This window comes from Lissotriton helveticus, chromosome 8, assembly GCF_964261635.1.
Source record: "Lissotriton helveticus chromosome 8, aLisHel1.1, whole genome shotgun sequence".
NCBI classification, from domain to species: Eukaryota; Metazoa; Chordata; class Amphibia; order Caudata; family Salamandridae; genus Lissotriton; species Lissotriton helveticus.
This window is the reverse complement of record NC_136069.1, coordinates 919,866,696-919,889,084: the sequence shown is the minus strand read 5'-3', so window position 1 is coordinate 919,889,084 and position 22,389 is coordinate 919,866,696. Positions and strand designations below refer to the sequence as shown.

The 22,389-nt window shown below is 44.5% G+C and overlaps 1 long non-coding RNA gene across 1 annotated transcript; it reads left to right on the top strand.

The window, feature by feature from the left end:
* The first annotated feature begins 459 nt into the window (after window positions 1–459).
* On the top strand, window positions 460–1,551 carry LOC144771817 (uncharacterized). Its single transcript, XR_013599491.1, has 3 exons — window positions 460–510; window positions 606–682; window positions 946–1,551. It is a non-coding gene; the product is annotated as an uncharacterized LOC144771817 (long non-coding RNA).
* The last annotated feature ends 20,838 nt before the right edge of the window (window positions 1,552–22,389 follow it).

Genomic DNA, 22,389 nt, shown 5'->3' with positions numbered 1-22,389 from the left:
CCAGGGTTTAAAAACCACACCCCTCTCTCTGTATATCTATTGTTCCAACATAGAATACCAATACCCCTTTAAGAATGTATGGCCAATCACCATGCAGTGTGTTTCGTTCCCTGTTACTTTGGGAAAGTAAGCACGCGTGCGCGCTACATCGCCAAGCCTCCCTGCCACATTTGTAGGTGAGTGCGCATGCTTGAAACACCTCGTAGTCTCCATTCCGAGGGTGTTTATCCCTCGCGCATGCGCGGTGACTATATTTGTCTGCGCATGCGCGGGTGACACCCTAACTGTTTGGAAGGCGCATGCGCAATTGTATAGCGAGAACAGAGCGCGCAACACCGGACTCCCTCGGTTCACATAGTCCATACTTGGGCATCTACCGGGTCTCATTATTCAATTAATCGATGCTAATGAGCCTTAGGCAGAATATAAAGGAGGGTCCTTGACGCGATTAACGCTCACTTCATCGGAGCCGCGTTGAGGGAAGGCAGGCAACTAGCCATTGCAGTAACCGTGAGTTTTGGGTTAGAAAGAGGAGCTTGAGTATGGCACTTTGGTGTATTTGATACCTACTCCAAATTAAATCCCATATACTAATGTTTCTATAGGTCATTTTCTGAACAGAAAAGACGGACCCCCCAATAACACGCACAGGCTCATGAGGTCTTTATTTTGAATACCTAAAGTAAGCTGTGAAACTATCTGTTCTTGTGCTCTATTTTCCATCTGAGTAGAGACTAAGTTCATATTCTGTGTCTTTATATGTATATAGTGTGCCATGTCCTTGTGAGTTTATTTTTCATTTTTTTCTTTTTACATTTTTCTCAGGGCTCCATCATTTTTTGGAATGACCCTGCTGTACTTTGAGAGGTTATATTTTGGGAATCTCTTCTCTGAGTAACTGTGCATCTTAAGACCAATGTGTTTATGTATGCTTTCTCTTTACAGGTTTTTCATCGCCTATTGGGCGCAACGACACCTACCTATATATTTAACACGGCTAGGTACATTACACATTGCTGTAATTATTTTACACTTTTACATTTACATGTGAGTAAGGGGAGGGTAAGTGCTATCCTTGTCCTGAAGAAGGAACCTCTGAGTTCCGAAACATGTTGACACTTTTCACAGTGGTTGTAATACCTTAATTTGTATTGTACCAACCACGCCTCGCACTTTTTAATAATACCAGCCGGGGATTTAATAAATTTTGTTTTTACCCACGCGCCAGGTATTTTTTAACTATTTTTTCACCTCACCTCACTCACACTTTTGTAGACACACACCCCCTCACATAGTTCACTTACAAGTGCTCCTGCGCAGTCGCGAGTCGTAGCACGCCGCATCCCGTAGAGGGGTGCGAAGGCCCCGATGATGAAGCATGACACCAAGGGGCCTGTTGGTGTGTGAGGGGCATTTATACAACACTGTGTGTTCCCCATCTTGTTTGGGATCACCACCACTCTGAGTGGATTCTACTTTGTTTATGTATACAACCAGGGAGGCCGAATCCACTGACTCTCTCTCTCCCCCCTCTTGTTAAATTCTTGCAAAGCTAGATAAGCACGGTGAACGCCTTGTGGAGGCAGAAGCGCGCTTGTCAACGGTGGAGGATGAGTTTCATAATACCACTCAAAGATGCTCTGAAATGGAAAAACTACTCGAGGTCATCAAGTCTAAATCTGAAGACATAGAAGCTAGGTCCCGACGCAACAACGTTCGAATAGCGGGACTGGCGGAGACCACCAACACTGGTAAGATGGAGACCTACGTAGAGGACCTGATCTGAAAGATATTTGGAACCGAGCACTTATCTGCGGTATTCATCGTCGAACGTGCACACCGCTCTCTTGCCCCTCGACCAAAACAGGGGACTATTAAACTACCGGGATAGGGACGTTATTTTGAGGATGGCGAGAGAAAAGAAAACTATCGAGTACCAAGGCAACAAACTGGAGTTCTACCCGGATTTCACGCTGAACGTCCAGCTGGCCCGAAGAGAATTTGCACCAATGAAGCAAAAACTGCGAGAGCTGGGACTAGAGTATGCTATGTTGTACCCTGCCCGGTTGAAGATCACGAAAGACGGCAGGTCCACCATTTGCCAGACAGGAGGCGCAGGAGTACCTTAAACGTATTGGCCAGCGATGACGAGAACAGCGCCGAGCCGAACAACAACACGACTCAGACTGAAATACTCTAATCTGGAGTCCAGAGATGACGACGGGCTCGCGAGATGCAGGAAAAACCCCTGCCGGGGCGAACAGTGACTCTGCATACACTGAACTGAACTGAGTCGCCTGAACAGCTGCAAGCGGTGCTAAGTGGTGCGATCGACCTGACCGCTTTGAGGTTGGGAAGATCTGTACGCACGACATACCCTTCTCGGACATGTATACATGACGTGAGTATGGAGGGGATTTGATCACTGTAACGCACCATATGGCCCGGCAACCTTGAACTCATGTGGTCTCCCATCAGTTCTGGGTTTCTTTGTGACATGGAGGGTTGCTGTATTGCTACTGGATCTCCTAGACTACTGTATACTCTCTGTTAATGTGGCACTAGGATGGGCAGAGCTGCATGATTGATTCTCTAATAGCGATTGATGGCGAGAGGGAAGAGTAGTGGGTCTGGAAAATCCACATTGTGCAACTATGTATGAGCTAATGTACTATTCATGACTGGGAACGATATAAGACAGGATGCGGGTACTTTAAGATGTGATTGCTAACCTGGCCACATCCAATCCAGTTGGATGCAGATGTGTGACCTAGATGGACCCCCCAACAGGGTGTTCCCCTACCAAAGTTATAATCGGTTGACTGTTTTTCTTGGGGTATGTCTTTGGCGTGATTGGGATGCCAGAGTGGGAGGGGGGTGGATGGGAAGTTCTGAAAGAGTTGGTAATACCTCACTGCATTTGAGAAACACTGCCGCACTCCAGCAAAGGTGCTTTTCTGCAACTGCTGCAATCTTGTCACATAGTGGGAGGGTCATGGGTTCCATAAGGTCCACTAAGGGGCATAGCTATATAAAGGCACGTAAGGCATGACGGACAAACTACTGTCAGATAAATTAACATTTATAACATGGAATGTACGAGGACTTAAAAACCCGAAGAAAATATGACAAGTATTAGCCTATTTCACAAGACTACATGTCGACATTGCATTTATACAGGAGACACACATAGACCCACACACACCGAACCTCATAGGTCAGCGATGGGCAGAAGCTGTCCATGGAGCTGCTTATTCATCTTACTCACATGGGGTCCTTATACTGATTCGAAGGGGGCTACAATTTAAGGTGGAGCAAGTTCAGACTGACAAGGAAGGGCGCTTTGTGGCAATTGCGGGCACACTGAGGGGGCAGAGACTCAACCTCCTTAACATTTATGCACCAAACACAGATGATTCGACTTCTTTCATACCATTTGGCAAATTATTACTACATTACCCGATGGGCCGTTGATATGGGGGGAGATTTTAATATTGCGCTTAATGTAGATATTGATAGATCCCCAGCTTCGACGGAACCCCACAAGCGCGCTCTGGTGCAATTGCAAAGCATTATGCGGGACAACTGCCTCGATGATCTCTGGAGGCTAAGGCATCCCACGCAATTGGAAGCCACACATACCACTGCAGCGCATGGTAGTTGGTCTAGACTAGATTATTGGTTGGGCTCCTCCGATGTATCCTTATGGGTGGAAAAGATGTTCCATCTACCCCGCACCCTCTCTGACCATAACCCGGTGCTGCTTACGCTTAAACTCCCGCACTACGTACCCCCCATTTAGTTGGAGGTTCAACGGGAAGACTTTATCAGATCCCTTGTACTCAGATGCCTTAAGAAAAGCCATAATAGAATTCTTTGAGATTAATGCTCCCACCACAGACGATACTGGGCTTCTATGGGAGGCATTTAAAGCTACCATCAGGGGGGTATGTATAGTACACATGCGGGAATACTGCGAGATTTGCGCCAGCAACGTGAGCGCCGCGAAGTGAGGATCCGGGAGCTTGAAAAAGAGTATACCCAAACGCAAAACTCAGCCCTTTTAGGCCATATTAGGACCGAAATAACGGAATATCAGAAGAGTGCGGAGGACGAACTGAAATATGTCTCCAAACGTCATATAGCGAGGAGCTATGGAGAGGGAGGAAGGCCGGGTGCAGTGTTGGCGGCCAAAATATGTTCCAAGCGGCCACCACCTGTAGTACAGGTGGTTCGTGACACTGGGGGAACCCTGCAGTGTACTCCACAAGGGATATTGAAAGAATTTATGCACACTTATGGGACCTTATACACGGCAGAGGCAACAGCTACGCCTGCGGAAATAGATCAATATTGTGACGATGTTGCTCTTGCCTTGCTCTCAGACGCACAAAGGGCCTATCTCTCCTTACCCTTTACGGAGGAGGAGGTCACTGAGGTTATACAAGCGCTCCCTAATGGCAAGGCAACAGGGCCCGATGGGTTCACTGGGGAGTTCTATAAAGCTAATGCAGATGTTTTAGCCCCTCACATAGTAGCTATGCTTGGAGATGCCCACGAGAAAATGTTACTACCCCAAACACTGCGGGAAGCGATGATTCTGGCCCTCCTGAAGCCGGATAAAGATCCGGAAAGTTGTGAATCGTATAGACCATTGTCATTGATGAATGTGGATACCAAAATATTATCTAAATTATTAGCTAACAGGCTCAAGCATCTGATGACTAAATTGGTGCTACCTGACCAGTCGGGTTTCATACCTACACGCTCTACCTCACACAACACCGGAACCCTGTTTGCTTTAGCACATTACCTGACACCCACGACCAAAGCGGCTGCGATAGTGTTGGATGCTGCCAAAGCTTTTGACACTATAGCCTGGACCTATCTACATACGATACTGCGTAGGATGGGGTTCCCGCCGATGTTCCTGCAATGGATCAGGCTGCTATATACGGCCCCCACCGCTAGAATACGAGTTAATACTTACATCTCAGAGGCCATACCCATCGCCCGTGCCACCAGGCAGGGGTGCCCGTTATCCCCTCTGCTCTTTGCCCTGGCCCTGGAGCCACTGGCCTGTAAACGGCGGCAGGGTCATCATTATTCGGCGTTGCAGTTCCCTGAGCGCCCGCTTCACATATCATTATATGCTGATGATATGTTGTTATATGTCCGGGACCCAGCAGACAACTTGAACCCCCTGCTGAGGGAATATGTTAAATTTGGAAGATACTCTGGACTCAGGATCAATTGGGCTAAATCAGTAATACTACCATTAACTGACAGTATGCAACGTTTCCCCACTGACTTCCCTCTGGCTTGGCAGATGGACCCCGAACGTTACTTAGGAGTATCGTTTCACAGAGACCCTGAAGTGGTCATCCGCACAAACTACGGCAAAGCGGTCTCGGCACTGGAGGATAAGATAGAAAGGTGGATCCAGCTTCCCTTCTCACTCGCTGATAGGCTACCCATTGTTAAGATGGTAATCCTGCCAAAACTACTATATCTATTCAATAACATCCCCATTCAACCACCGGCAGCAGTGTTCCGGAGACTAAACACTATGACATTGAAACTGATTTGGGCAGGTAAATCAGCTCGAATTGATCTGCAATCACTGACACTACCATACTCTCGGGGTAGGTTCAAGGTTCCTGATCTCTACCTGTATTATTTATGCGCCCAGGCCCAGTATGCGCACTATTGGTACCATAAAATCCCATACCTTACACATGTGGCGATAGAAGAAGGAGATGCATTGCCAATTCCATTAGATGCAATCATAACTCACAAGAGGGCCCCGCTGAATAAACAAGACATAAACACGGTTGATACAACGAATGCAGCTTGGAGACGGATGGGACAAAAAGCGAATAAATTACCACTGTATGCCCCGGAGCTGCCACTTAAATTCCTTCCCGATATCTCAGTCACTCAAGAAAAGGTGGGGATGGAGCTACTGCAGCAGGTGGGTATAGCCACAATGGGCGATTTATACCAAGGAGGGGTTTTTAAGATGCTAGAAGATTTCGATTATGTACAAAATCAAACAACACTTTTTAAATTTACATACTTTAGATTACAGAGGGCAATTAAGACACTCTTCCGGACATACCCTGCTGAACCGCCAGTGCTACTGACATTGCAGCTACTCCTGACAACTCCTGCACCCACACGTCTGGTCTCCAGGCTATACAGAGAACTGCAAACCAAAATAGGGGCGACAACGGATAAGGCACTACAGAAATGGAATAACTGTTTGGAGGTTCCACTTACAGAGGGTGAATGGTCCAAAACTGGTACCATAACTGGGTTATTGATGCCAAATGGCAATCTGCGCTTGATACACGTAAAATATTTGCATCAAACCTATCACACACCGGCAAGGTTATACAGATTTGGGCTTGGGCCGGATTCCAGGTGCCAACGATGTGGGGCAGAGGGAGCGGATTTTATCCATCTTGCTTGGTATTGTGCTGGGGTGGCTGAATTTTGGGTGGAGGTGGTGCGTATGTTGGGGGAAATGGTGGGTACCCAAATAGACTGCACTATTCGGACATGTTTATTGGGATTATTGCCAGGACTTCGTGCTTTGAAACGTAAATTTTGTGCAATAGCCTTGCTTATGGCGAAACGCAGGGTCTCAATTGGATGGGGGAGTAAACAGAGTCCTAAGGTGAAACTCTGGATCCAAGACATGGTCTATTGCAAAGACACTTTGCTGACATATGAAGATGAACTGCCTGTACGATCGCGGCCCAGGAACTATTGGAACTTTTTAGTAGAGTACCTTAATGACCCTAATGAACAGTTGTAATATGCCCGGATTGTAGTACTACATGTATTGTTGATTTACAAATGTATATGCACTGTTGGACTAGGAGTCTTGTAATGCAGTGATATTGTAAGGAGTTGTGTCACATACATGTGACGCAGGTTGTCATTACTACCTTTTTGAAATGCCAATTGAAAAATAAAAAATAAAAAACTATGCATCAGTGTTTAGTTTTGTTTTTGTACCTGCTCTTTGAACGCATGGAAGCTGCTAAAGGTCCCGGTCTCATCAGCAACATTAAATGATGCCTGTTTGTAGTCATGCCCAGTGTTTGATTTGAGATGGGTGGTTGCCACCAGCATTTATTTTTGGAACCAGTACTTATTTGTTTGCATAAGACATTTCTCTATAGCAAGAGAAGGCATACAAACAAAGGCTAAAGGCAGAGAAAGACAGAAAACCCGCAATAAAGGCCAGAAGCAGTGAGCTAACAATGCAGAGTGTCTGGCACTTCAGGTTTCCTTAAACTACTGCCAGTCTGGCAGTAGCTTACGGAAAGCTGAAGTGAATTGAAGACTGCACAGCTTTGGTATTCTACGGGCTGGCATTAAATGGCACTGGAAGTGCGTGTAAGAAATTGTGTTGTTGATGACGAACCACTGTCTGCAACTAAATGCATCCAAGAGAGAAATGTTGCTGTTTGGGTCAGCCCAGAATTTCTGGTCCCCTGGGTGGTGGCCTGCTACTTTGAGTTCTGCTCCTACTCCCACCTTGGTGGCAAAAAACCTGAGAGTACGCTTGGATGTTTTGTTATCCATGAAGGACCAAGTAATGACTACAGCTAGGGACTTTTTATCATACACCAGGCCTTTTGCGCAGAGTTTTTCGAAGGCTACCTCTCTCTGTACGAAGAACCCTGATTCAGGCTTTGATCATGGGCCATTTAGATTATTGTAATGCACTGTTGGCATCAGCAAATGAGGGTCTACTAACCAGATTGCAGGGGGGAGGGGGCCGAGGTTGGCTGGCCAAGGCAGCCAGCCAACCTTAGGCGGCCCCACAGTGCCGCCAGTCCCCACCACAATGCTGAGGGAGGGAAGCACCCGGGAACGCAGGCCCGCCGCCCCTATCGCCTGCCACCTGTTCCCTCGCGCCTCGTCCCTCCCCTCAGGCCTCTAGATTAGCCGCCGCCAACCGCTATCCACTCAAAACTCATCTCCTAGATTCTATATCTTTCTATATGCTGCCCTTCTAAATCTGTCACATTTAAAGCTTATCAAGGATACATCATATCTAACCCATTTCTCATCTGTGCGAGCAACAAATATAGTGCTTCGTATTTATTAAGAAGAGTAGGGGCCTCTCTTGTTTTCTTAATACTAAGTTGACCTGAAGTCTTGTACTCATGCGCCCAATGAAAAGTAAGCTAGTCAATATAATATAGCATTGATATCAACAATAATTCAATAAAATAAATGTGACTTATATTAGTGTCTTCATTTCACCAAGCTACCTCAGGCACTATGTGAACATGTGGAGATGTCTCCTGGCTTCTGATAAATAACAGAACTAAGAGAAAGAAAACTAATAACAGTATGATGAATTGATATGATGGCTAGGTCCTACATCCAATCCCACAGCAGCATCCCAACCCTTATAGCAATCGTGTTGCACCCATCCCTGCTGAGGTCGGCCAACCCCTGCTACAAGCAGCCTTCAGCGTTGTGCAGCAGAGGGTTGAACACAGGGCCTGGTCAGAGGTCTGACCCTGCACCCACCCGCACCACAAGGAGCCCAAGGAACTGTGGCTGACCCCCCACTGTGCATAGTGACCACCACTGTGCAAGAGAGAGTGTGGGAGAGGGAGAAAGAAAGAGAAATAGAGAGCTAGAATGAGAGTGTGTGAACAGATCATGGGTAATTGTGTAACATCACTTCAAATTGACATTGAGTTGTTCTGGTGACATTTACAAACCACGGGGAAAAGGGCTGTATCTTTAATAAATGTCACCTGAACACCAAGATTGCAATGTAAGGCAATTTTACACGTTACCTGTTAAGTATTTTTTTTATTACATGATTTATTAATTGATTGTAGTACTCTTTAGAAAGATTTAGAGAATTTGAGTGTCATCCGTTTAGTATTAATTGTTTGCCTGAAATTGCAGATATGTCTGTCAGTGTTTTGAAAAATATGTGTTTTTATTAGAGAGACTGTACTAATATTTAAAATGTGTTTTATGCAACAATGTAGATTAGGCTAAATCCAAATTTAAGTGTAAAGCGTATTATAAGGAAATTAAACACATTCACTGTAAAATCTGCCTTTGTTTCATCGAACTTTGGCACTATAGAGTAGAATTAAGAAGGCATATATAAAAAATGCAAATAAAGTACAGTATGAGATAGTGTAAAGTTTTGCTAACAGGGTTCTGCGCTCACGGTATTTAATTTGACACAACTGGGAGGATTCATTGGTTGAGGCTTGGCCGTCTATAGTGTATTTTTCCGGTGGGATAATTTTTGTTCTGGTTTTGGTTATCTACCTATCTATCTATCTATCCATCTACCTACCTACCTACCTACCTACCTCAGGGACTGCTTTTATTCATTCCAGGTTGCCTTGGAATGAATAATCCGAATCCAAAACTGTAATACTGTGCTTGGATTTGTAAAACACATTTGTCATTCGTCAGCTCCGCATGGATGGCAGTAGCTAATGCTATGCTTAAAGACTTTGCTGCAATAATGTCAAAACACTTTGTCATTTATATATCTTGCCATGGATGGCCCTATACTAATCACCGATTGCAGACTCACTGACCGGGCGTGGGGCCTGCATTGACTGCAGGAGTTCTTCTACCAGTGGGCCCTGCCATAGCCCTTGATGCAATTGGACCCATAGTACGTTGTTGGGATGCAAAGACTGATCCTTACAGAGAAGAGTCCTTAAATGGTTCAGACTGTCCAACACACAGACGCACCCTACAGACATTCTGGGAGAAGGCCCAGGTTACTACACTCTGCACATTGGCAAGACCTCCCTGGATCACTATGACCACTCCCACAAGAATACTTTGCCTTATCCCCTCCCGACTGAACCTAGTTGGGAATAGGAAACCCTGATAAGACTTGGTGCCCTGATCACAGATTACCATTTGTGCATCATTATTACCCTGAACCACCTCACCTGCCGAGCTCTGTCCACGGACCCAGGTGGGTTGCCTCACCCTGCATTGCTCCCCACCAAACCACACCCTCACTGTAGGTGACATTTTGCTGCAATGAGTCCTCAGCATGTTCCCTGCTCCCTCATCAGGCCAACGCCCGTCTAGAACTGTGTCAAAGAGGTAGGAACGCAAACATGGGAAAAGTATCCTGGAAAAAGGACCCAGCCACTGGAGGCACAAGCAGGGGCAGTCCTTCTGAGCGTTCACAGGACAATCGAATCCCTGCCCTACACTCAGGACCTCCTGCAGGCCCCACTCTCCAGGACATTCTGCATGCCATAACCGCCTCCCGGGAGGTGATCGAGATGAAGATTGACACTCTGGTGACAGACATGGGAATCCTGAAGGAAGACCACCATCACCTGGCAGAAAGAGAATTGGCGGATCTCACCTTAGATCTAATGACAATGAAAGAGCGACTTACAGACATGGAGAGTAAGGTCGGGACACACAAGCTTAGGGTAGAGGACGCAGATAACAGGTTGAGATGCAACAAGGTGATTGGGCTGCCAGAGTATGGTGAAGGGAATCGCATGCTGACCTAACTAGAAAAATGGCTACGTCAAGAAGTGGCACCAGAGGGTCTTATCCCGTTTTATACCCTGGAGAGAGCACATAGTGTGCTTTTTGTGATTTTGTGTACATCCATTCAGCAGTTTCTAAGAATTTAAGGGTCAAAACTAATTGTATATCTGGACAGTTGGTGTTCATATGTAATCTGATTGGCACATTTAAAGTCAATACTAATTGGTTGGTCACAACCTAAACAAAATGTTTTGGCAGCCTTTACAAGACTCAACGACTTGGCCCCTATGTCCTGAAAATAAATTAAAAAATATGTAAGGGGGCAGGGTAAGCACACCCAGACCCCAAAAGGCATGTGGTGTGATCCAAAAGGGACCCCTCTTTGTTGGCTGGCCACAGCATGAACAACATGCTGTGGCATCAATTACAGGACTCTGGGACATGTTCCCCATTGTAGTGAATGGCTGGTCTTGACGGTAACAAAAAGGAGCAAGTATAAAAGGTGATAGCAGATTTTATTTACAATATAAACAATTTCTTGGTGTACCATGCTAGTTTTTGGAATTGTAGTGTGTTCTAAAGTGATTTTACCCTGCGAAAAGTTCTGCCCTCTGCTGGGATTTCATGAATCATGTTTGAGATAAAACAGTTTTCTCTTATGATTTTCTTCTATATGTTATGGAAGGTGCTCAATAAGCTAAAATGAGAGCATATTTTCTGTAAAATCACTTTATTTTTGTCAGCCATGCGAGAGTGAAGTCTGACATTCTAAGTAAAACGCAGTAACACATGTACTTCTAACAGCAGCCTATCAGTTGATTTCCCTATGTTTTACTACAGCCTCCCAGAGTTTTCTAAAGAACAACTAGAGCTCTAACAGTGTAACATACAATAAAAGTGTGGCAGCCATGAAGTCATCTTGGTTGAATCAAACTGACAATGGGAAGACATTGCACCTTGAACCTGTCGGTGCGAATAGCGGAGAAGAGGATTGTCCTTTAAACTTTGGGGGCCACGAGAGGAGGAGAACCACACTCCCCGACACCCTTGCGCAGCTGAGTCTGTTACCTCTCGTGTTTCCCGCTTCGCCGGGAAACGCTCGCTGCTGAGGGGACTGTGGACCGAAAGGGAGGCCAAACTACATCGCCCACAGTTCATCTGGGCCAGGAGGCACCTCCCCGTCACGCCCTCCACAGGTGCTTCAAATCGGAGACCAGCACCGCGGAAAGACATGGCACCTTGAACCCGTCGGTGCGAATAGCGGAGAAGAGGATTATCCTTTAAAATTTGGGGGCCACGAGAGGAGGAGAACCACGCTCCCCGACACCCTTGCGCAGCTGAGTCTGTCACCTCTCGCGTTTCCCGCTTCGCCGGGAAACGCTCGCTGCTGAGGGGACTGTGGACCGAAAGAGAGGCCAAACTACATCGCCCATAGTTCATCTGGACCAGGAGGCACCTCCCCGTCACGCCCTCCACAGGTGCTTCAAATCGGAGACCAGCACCGCGCACCGTGGGAAGACATTGCACCTTGAACCTGTCGGTGCGAATAGCGGAGAAGAGGATTGTCCTTTAAACTTTGGGGGCCACGAGAGGAGGAGAACCATGCTCCCCGACACCCTTGCGCAGCTGAGTCTGTCACCTCTCGCGTTTCCCGCATCGCGGGAAACGCTCACTGCTGAGGGGACTGTGGACCGAAAGGGAGGCCAAACTACATCGCCCATAGTTCATCTGGGCCAGGAGGCACCTCCCCGTCACGCCCTCCACAGGTGCTCCAAATCGGAGACCAGCACCGCGCACCGTGGAACGCGAGCGGGACGAGCCGGGCAAACCCGGGCAAAGGGCGGGCCGTCTTAGGCCGTCCAAGGCAGGCCAAGACTGGACTGGGCCACCCCCCTGGAGCCTGGTATTGGACTGGTAAGAGTCTTCTTGGGGAGACGGGACAATTATTTATTACCATTTTTGACTAGAGCATATCTGCTTTCTTAAACATTGAGGGAGAAATGTCCCAGGAATCGAGGAAGGGGAGGAATGTCGACCCATTGAAATCGGGCACCAGCCTAACCGGGACCCTTGACAATTATATCAAAAGAGCAGCTGTTGCCCTGGAGAGGGAAATAGCTATGACTGAGAAACGGTTGTCTACGGAGGCTATGGGCTTAAAAAGGTCATCCTTGGGTGAACTAAGGAAGGCTGTTACACCTGTAAATGATCATGCTGACTGCACAATCAGTTTAATATCTCCAAGAAACAATATAAATGGGTAATTTGCTATTACTGATGACGATATATCAACCTGTAATAGTGTTTCCTCAGAGGAATTTTGCCCTATCGTGTTAGCGACCAAGGCCACCCTAAATGTAGATACATCTAAGGATAGACAGGTATCCCCCATGCAAGGGGGTAAAAGGAAAAGGGGTGGGGGTTGGCAGACAGGTAGAAAATCCAAAGTGCCTAAAACATCTAACAAATTAGTAAAAATGCTAATTAAAAAAGCATTTGAAGTACCGTTTATTCCCCTGTATCCACACCCTGCCCAGTACCTGTTAAACCCCTGCCCATTACGGGCTCTCTATTTTCCAAATTACCTAAAATTGCATCTAACAATGAGGCTTGCACTGTAGTTCATATAGAACATCTTTTTAAATCATTTACGCTCACAGTCATTGAGAGGCTTAGGGTACTAAATGAGAAGGTAGATAATCTCCATAATATGTTTACCGAGAAGATAGCCGGGATGGCAAACTCAGGAATTAAGGTACAGAGGGGGGGAATAGCTCCTAATTTAAGTAAACAGGTTACAACCTCCTCAGTTAGCCCTCGCATGAAATTACCGACAGTAGCGGCAGAAAAAAGGAGGTTGGAAAATAATGAGGTGATGAAGGACGGCTTGGCTAAAAAAGTAGTTTTGGAGAATAGTGCCATACCCAAACTAGACAACCCTAGGTTAAACTCCCCATCCACACAGAGAGGAAAAATTATGGGGAGGTTTCTTCAAGCACTACGGTTAAGCCCCCGATTATTAATTTACCACCACAATCTGCACCCTTGGTCCTAGTGCTAGCCAACGTACCACCCCTAAAGGAGGGAGCTAAAGAAGATTGTAGTCAGTTAAGACACAAGGCAATGCACTGGCTATCGGGTAACACTGCAGAGGGCATGATGGCGGGCCAGAATATCATCATGGCTCGACGTTTGGCTTGGCTTGGTAGCTCCAGGAAATCAAAAAGGGGGGATTGCATCGTGATCAACTTTAATAGCCCTGTCCCTGTTGATAGGATTCTGAGGGAAGTAGGACGTGGTGGAGGATACAGGGGACAAGGTATAGAGATTCTGCCATTAGGTTTTTTCTATAGGGCTAATACCCAAGTAAGATCTGATCCCGGGAACACATGGCAACAAGTAAGGAGATTCCACAATAGAATGGATAGAACGTGGATGGGGCCATTAAGGGAGCCATTAAGGGAGCCGAATTGGGATAGACAGGGGTTTACTATGTTTTCAGGACCAAATAGATTCGAAGTTCTTTTGAATTTAAATGACTGCGATTGACTGAGTGACAATAGCATACATGAGGATAAAAATGCTCTACATAGTGATTTACACAGTGATCAGAGTGCTGGCCAAAGAGATAAATAGGTCAGGGGGATTGATCCAGGTGATGTGCTAATAGAAATGCAAAATGGCACAGACCTAATATTGCCTATACCACAGTCCTGGTCTAAAAATATCTTAGACTGTTGTATTAATAAAGATATAAGCCCGGATTCGACATGCCCGAATAATGCTCAAGTAAATTCCAATGTAGAGAATGACACAGTCATAAGGAATATGGTACCTGAAGCAGTAGAGGCTGCTAGGAAAGTATTGATGCCATCTAATGGAAAGGCTATCCCCTCATTAATGCAGGTAGCAGTACCACAAGGCTTAGTAAGGATAGTATATTGGAACATCTGCGGTCTGGCTAATAAGGTCTCTAACATTGCATGTGGAGAGTTCATACAGGAGTTTAATATCCTCTGCATCCAGGAGACATGGCGTATTAGCGAAGTACATGTGGAGGGCTTTAGGACATTTCACGTCCCGGCTGTGCAGTCAACACATGGTAGACCTAAAGAGGGTATTTGTATATATGTCTCCAATATGTTGAGGGTGCGGGTTATAAAAATGATGAAACACACCTCCTATTACCAAATGGTATCTATTAGTTTAACGTCAGGCATAGATTTGTTGGTTGTAAATTTTTACAACAGCACTAATAAAGGAAACTTTATGGAGGTAATGAATAAACTAATGGAAGATTTCACTTACCTAAATGCAGCCTATGGAAGAGAGAGAGTCACGGTATGGGGAGGGGATTTTAATATAAACATATGTAAATCACTAGCATGTGGCCCACGAGAACAAGAGAGAGAAGAATATAGCGATACAAACCACTTTGCACATACAGACAGAGGGGAAAGATTAAATGATATCATGGCCACCCTTGACCTTGGGTTTGCTAATATGATGTGTCTCCCCTGAGGTCAAATTTACCTCGACCTTCATATTGAGGGGCCTGCAGTCGATCATTGATCATATATTAGTTCCCAACAAATATTCTAACAGGGTTGAGAAGTTTGAGACGCATATAAATGGTCTTAGTGATCATCTGCCGATCAGTTTGGACCTGTCTCTCCCAGAGAGTAATAAATCTACCACAATAGAATATCTGGCATGGACCCAAGATATAATATTGACAAAACTTTGAAATGGAATACATTAGATATTCCTAAAATAAATAAAGGGATTATCTCAAAGGCATTGCCATATATTCAGGTCTGCTTAGACGAAAACTCCACACATGAGGAAATTCTTGATGCCTTTGGTCTTATTACCGGGGTTATTCAGGAAGCGCTCACTAAAACCAAGACTAATAAATGTGCTAAGGTCAATGGGTGGTTTGACACCCATTGTACTAAGGCCTATACTAAGCTTAAAGCCGTACTTAGTTTGAAACCTAGGGATCTTGAATTAATAAGAGCTTCTAGAAGGGCATATAATCAAGCCAGGTCTCGAAGGAAAATGGAAATCAAGGAATTGGCATGGCTGGACTTGTTGAAGGCTTCGGAATCTAGAAATCCCAAAATGTTTTGGCAAGCAGTAAAAGCTCCCTATTTTAAAAAAGAAGAATCTGCTAGGATTGAGATCGCCATAGATGAAAGCACATGGATTGAGTTTTTTACAAATGTTTATAAGAAGGAGGTGGGAAATTCGGACCCCACCATAGGAACAACTGGGATAGAAATATCATCAAGGGAACATACACTGATAGATTTAGAAATTGAATTACACAAAGTCCTGATGGCTATAAATAAGAGCAAAGGAGGTAAGGCTCCAGGCCCTGACGGTATCCCTAACGACATTCTTAAATTGACCCCCCGAGCTATGGGCCCCAATCTGCACACGGGTCTTAATGGCCTGCTGTGCAAAAGGATTTATCAAAACCTGGTCAGAATCGGTGATTATACCGATCTATAAAAAGGGGCTAGAGAAAGTCCAGCAAATTATAGGCCAATCTCCCTCCTTGACTCCCTCATAAAGATCGCTGGCAGGGTGGTTCTAAATAAATGACAAACATGCACTAGTGACTACAACATCTTGAGCCCTGTCCAGTACGGCTTTATGGAGGGGATGGGCACGGTGGAGCAGGTCCTCAATTTTGTGTTAATACAGGGTAAATACACCAAAGCAAAGAGAGAGTGTTTGTATGCCATCTTCGTTGATTTCACAGCCGCCTTTGACTGTGTGGATCACGTAAAGATGTGGCAAACCCTGGAAGAAATTGGGGTGTAATCTGTTATAGTCCAATTCCTTCGCCAGTTGTACTCTGGTGCGACAGCCAAGGTGAGATACGGGACTAAGGGAGAATGCAATGGGTCTTTCCGCATAGAGAAGGGGGTAAGACAGGGCTGTGTGCTGGCCCCTTTCCTATTCTCCATTTATACAAACGCTCTGGAGGGGGAATTGGAGGCCAGCACAACAGACTCCCCTAGATATGGTACAAAGCAGGTTGTCTCACTTCTCTATTCGGACGACGCGGTGTTCATGGCCCGAACCAGGATAGGTGCCCAAAAGGCACTTGCGAAATATAATGAGTTCATGGCAACAAGGGGGTTAAAAATCAATGTCAAAAAATCATTTATGATGATTTGTGGGAAAGGAAGGGCTAAAAGTAGGGCAATCCAGGCAAATGGTCTTACTATTGAATGCACGAAAACGTTCTCCTATCTGGGGGTGCTACTTGAGGGATCAGGCACGTGGGTGGCGGCCATAAAAAATAGGACTTTGCTATTTAAACGCTCTATAGCAGCCCTAATAAATTTTTCCAAGCAATTGGGTAAAAGACCACCTGAAATTCTCCTTAATATATACGTGGCCAAATGTAGAAGTATTGCCCTATATGGGGCTGGTATTTGGGGTATTCAGAACGCGCCATCTATTCAAGTAGCAGAAAATAGTTTTTTAGATATCTGTTATCTCTGCCACACGGTACGTCAGTCTTTAACTGCCATGCAGAATTAGGTATGGAACATATCATGGATTTAATAAAAATGCAACCCATCCTACTCTGGCACAGAGTATGGACTTAAGAAGCTCTGGGTCTTAGCCGGGAAATTGTAAAAGATGCCATGGCTCTTGATAATGCAAAGTACATCCCATGGCTAGCTTATGTCAAGAAGGTTTTTAGTGACTTGCAAAGACCAGAATTGTTTAAAAATCCTGAACTAAACAGAGGGCTATCTAGGAAAGATTTAAAAGGAATGTGTATGTACCACTTCAAAATGTTAAGATGTTCAGGTGAAATAACAAAAACAACTGTAATACACCATCAAATGACCCTTACTTGTTGGATGATTCAACCGTATCTGTCTATCTGTAATGTCGTTTTTGATCGTTTTATATTGACTAGATTTAGATTTGAACTATTCCACCGTCTGGTTACTTTCCCAACAAAAAATGACTGGTCAAGAAAACTGGAGCTTTGCCCATGTGACAATTTGTCTGTACAGTCCACCTTCCACTTGATCTTATTTTGTAAATATTATGATTGCGAACGCAGAAGATGGATCAAGCAATATCTGAGACAGGGCTATTGGCGACAATGTAGACCCACGTACCTAAGCTTGCAACAATTGGAAAATGAGAAATGTATTATGGTAATGACTGGCTTCTTAAAGAGTATCTTGAGGAAGCGGAAACTAATGATTATGGATAATTGATTAACGTTTATATGTAAAATGCTTTATAACGATGATTGTATCAGTTTAATACTTTTTTAAAAGGTTTTTAGGGTTCAGTGTAATCCAGTAATTATGAAATGTTGTATATATTTATGTAGCTTTTATGATGTTATCAATTTTTTTTAAATCGAATAAAGCTTTTTCTGATTCTGATTCTGAATCAAACTGGTCAAATTTAAAACATTTGATTTAGAAAGGAACAAAATTGGGGTTCTTTGTGTCATAGAAATTATAGTTATTGCTGAGGAAAGCACCATTTTAAATGAGTTCTTAAATATCTTCCTCATCTATTCAATTAAAACACTCTGATCTGCAGACTGAACCATGTACTTTCAACACCAGCAGTGACTGCCAGTTAACTTCCTGGTGATCAACTGTAGCTTTACCCCAGTGTTCTAATGAGCAACTAGAGTGCTAACATTCTGAATTTAAGACAAAAGTGTGGCACATCTGAACGCCATCTTGATAGAATTGAAGTGGAAAACTGATGCAAACATTTTCTATTGATAAAGTCTCCCAAGATGGCCACCAGAGAAAAGGAGCCCAAATATAGCCCAAATATAGCCCAAACATAGCCCAAACATAGCCCTAGAATAACCCAATGGCAGAAATGTTCAAAACACTTAATTCTTTTGTTGTTGCAATTATATATAGTGCGGACATGACTGAAGTTACTGAAGTGCTTTACATGAGAACACATCCATTTTGGTTTTAGACACTGGAAAATTAAGTGATTTGCCCACAATCACAGGATGTTGAGCCGATGCTCAAGTTCAACGCTGAAACTGGAACTTGATTTCCCAGTAACAAAGTCAGCAGCTCTGGCCATAATATCACATCCTCTCCCTTAAGTGCAACAAATAATAAAGTGATCAACTGGATAAAAAAAGCTTTGTCATTATTTGAGAACTGAAATGCGTCAATGTAGTTTTTTAGAGCACTCATAATTTCTATGAGAAAAGACCCCCTCCTTTTTATAATTTCTAAAGAGAATGCTTTAGGTTTTACAGTTTAGATTCCTCCAAGATACCTTCAGGTTTGCCACACTTTTTTTTAAATGAATCCAAAATGTTACCAATCTAATTGTTCATTAGAACACTATGGGGAGGCAGAGGTAGATGCACGTACTTGGACAATACAGGGCGGCGAGAAGGAGTCAGAGGCAGCAAGTTGACCTTGTTGGACAGGCGGGAAGGGCAGTGGTAGCATAACAGACTATGGAGGGCAGGTGTAAGCGGGGTAGGGGCAGCATACCAAACCATACAGTACAGGCAAGAGAGACTGTGGCAACACAATGGACCTTTTAGGGCAGAAAGGAGAGGCAGTGGCTCTACAATCAGATAAATCATCAGAACTGGCGTATGCAAGAGACCCCTGGTTTTTAAGTCCAAAAGGGCTTTATTTCTGTCTCCTGCCAAAAATCTCCTCTTCTTCAATGTAAATCAATAGGGAAAATCAATTCCCTAATTTTCTTTTCAAAATCTCCCTTTTCCTAAGTTTGAAATGTTGGCATATATGGAACAATGGATTATAAAGGACAGAATGAATGAGATAGAGACATGGGCTCTGACAATAGATGGCATGATGGATGTAGCAGGTGCACCAAACTGACCTTACAGGGTAAACGCCAAGGGTTGTGGCAGCAGAATACACGGCACAGGGCAAGTGAGAGGGTAGTGCAGCCCAGCAGACCTTGGAAAGCAATAGGGAGGGGACAGGATTATGCACGTAGAGCAGTTGCAGCACAATGGATCATGGTGGGCAGGAGTAAGGGGGCAAGTGCACACCAAGGACTATGGAATGCAGGAAGGAGGGGATAGGGGCCCGCACATGGCCAAAAGAGGGCAGGGGGCAAGAGGGCAGGGCTGGAGAAGCTGGCCATGCAGGGCAGGCAGGATGAGTACTGGAAGCACAACACACCATGGATGACAACAGGGAACCTATAAGGGCTTACATATGGACACCGAAGGGAAGGTGGGAGGGGGTATGGGGCAGCAAGCTAACCACATAGGGCAGCACACAATCCCATGCAAGGCATGCAGGGGGATTAGTGGCAGCACAACGGTCAGGATGGGCTAGAGGGAGGTGGCAGGGACATGCACAAAGGACCGTGGAGGGAATATAGGAGGGGTAGTGGCTGGACACTCATAAAGCTTAAGAGCCTTTCGTCAAGCCCAAGTAGACTTTCACCCAAACTCCTATTTGCAGGCGCCCAGATCTATCTGGAAAATTCATTTTTGTTACTAACGCTTCAAAGTTTGCTGTAGAAACGGTTCTTCTTCAGCTCCAGGAGGAAAACAACTTGGAGCATCCCATTTGTTAAAGTATGTGAGAAATGTAATTCTTGAATGTATGCTCTTGGTTCTCAAACATGTAGGTATGGAGTGTCAGCATCTTTTAATGGGAGGTGAAGAACCGTTTGAGGTTTGAACAAACCATCACAATCTCCAATTCCTGCAGTGCATGCAATGTAGAAACAGCAGACAATGGGCTCGATTCACAGAACTAACTTAAGACAAAATCCTAAACTTACTACTTTTGGTATTCACAGAAGGCATTTAGTAGTAGTAAATTTAGGATTTCGTCTTAAGTTTGACTTAAGACAGACTTAAGATAGGATTCTGTCTTAAGTCTGTCTTAAGTCAAACTTAAGACACAATCCTAACTTTACTACTACTAAATGCCTTCTGTGAATACCAAAAGTAGTAAGTTTGGGATTTTGTCTTTAGTTAGTTCTGTGAATTGGCCCTCTTCTTCCTAGGTCTATTTTTTTCACAATGTGATTTCTATACTACTCACATCCTTGGCACACAGATATTCTTTACGATGCCTTGTGTAGATGACCTATTCTGTTTGAGGATTCCTGAACTCATGTATTTTGCTTCCTGACAAAGTTGTCTGTCGCGGAAGTTCCTTTTTGCAGTATGTGAGAGACGCTCATGTTGAGATCTCTTCAGAAGTCCATGCTTCCCTGCAGAGTCATGTACCCATGGCCCACTATCGTAATCTATATTTTTCCCAACAAGCCCTGTTGATTCCTACTAAGGATTTTCAAACCGAGGTCCTAAGAATGTGTCATGACACTGCAATGTACCATCATCATGGAATTAAGTCAACTTTAGAGTTAGTTTTCTTTTCTTTCTTGTGGTCTACAGTTTGCCCGGGTGCAGAGTTATATGTTAAATCCTATCGGTCTTTTCACAAAGCAAAGTAGTCCAAGATAACCCTCTAGGGTTTCTCCAACCTTTGCCTGTTCCTCGTCATCCAATGGCACACAATTTCCAAATACCTTATTGTGCATTTGCCACCTTCTGAAGGGAATTGGGTGATCATGTTTACAGTAGATCTCTTAGCCAAGCTGACTCTTTTTCCAGTGTTTCAGAAACTTTTATCTGCTAGCCTGATGGCAAGAAGATTTTTGGCTGACTATTCTGCCTTCACTGAGTCATTCAGAAAAGGGGGTGGTGATGGACAGAGCATCTGAGTTAAACAGAACACTCATACCCAGTCAAAAGATCAGGGCTTGATCCATCACCGTTTTTTAGCTCACTACACCATCCCAGTTCAGAACCTGGCTATATGCAAATTAGTCTGACCGTGGCCCAGTGCATCATGGGAACACATAAAGGAGCATCCGGGATTTGGCAGACGACACACGGAGTGTTAAAGGAAACGAACATTTACAATGCAATAGGTCTCGAAATTTCGAGATTTTGAGGTATTGGCATTGCCCCTGTGTGCGTATGCCTCCCCTGCACCTCTTCTGTACACAATACCTCCCCTCATGCCTTCACTCTGTATTCTCACCTCTTGCAGCACCTCTGCCCCCTTTAGCTATTTACAGTCGAGCCTGCACACAAGATGTTGCCTTTGGCCACACCCTGCACTCATTCTCTATTCTTCCTACACGAGCTGTGCAGATGCACCTCATGCAGTTATTTCACCTTTTTCAGTACCCCTCACATATCTGATTGTGAATGTTCATTGGTTATGTAAAGTTCAAAGAAGCACAGGCGTGACATTGGGCATGTTCCTTCCAAACCTTTGTCATTGCTTATGGCATATGTGATATCATGGGTGATATATTCAATAATATTTGAGATATCTTCGGGAATGTCATTGATGTCATTTGATATGTCATCAGTAGGGTCTTGTGCAGCATATGGCAGGCAAGAATTAAACTTTGTGCAGCCTGCCATAGCTGAGGTCCTTCATTGTTTTTTTTATGTTGCCTTTTAACTATAGAATCAATTAAATAATACACTTTATTCATAGAATCTATTTTTTTTAAATAAAGAAATGTTGAGCTACCTCTCACAGCATTGTTTCGTCCTTGGATCCTGCATATTGCTAGAGCTAAACAGCTTTCGTCAATCATTCACTCTGTTGTCCATCACATTATGGAGAACTTGAATTGCATATTTACCTTTCTGATAAAATAGAGAAAACATAGCTTAATTCTTGAGGAATGTATGTCTCTGCATGTCAACAGAAGACACTCTACAGAAAATGGGAGTTGACCGGAAACACCAAATTGTGTATGTTTGAATATCTTTATCTAGCACATGCACCT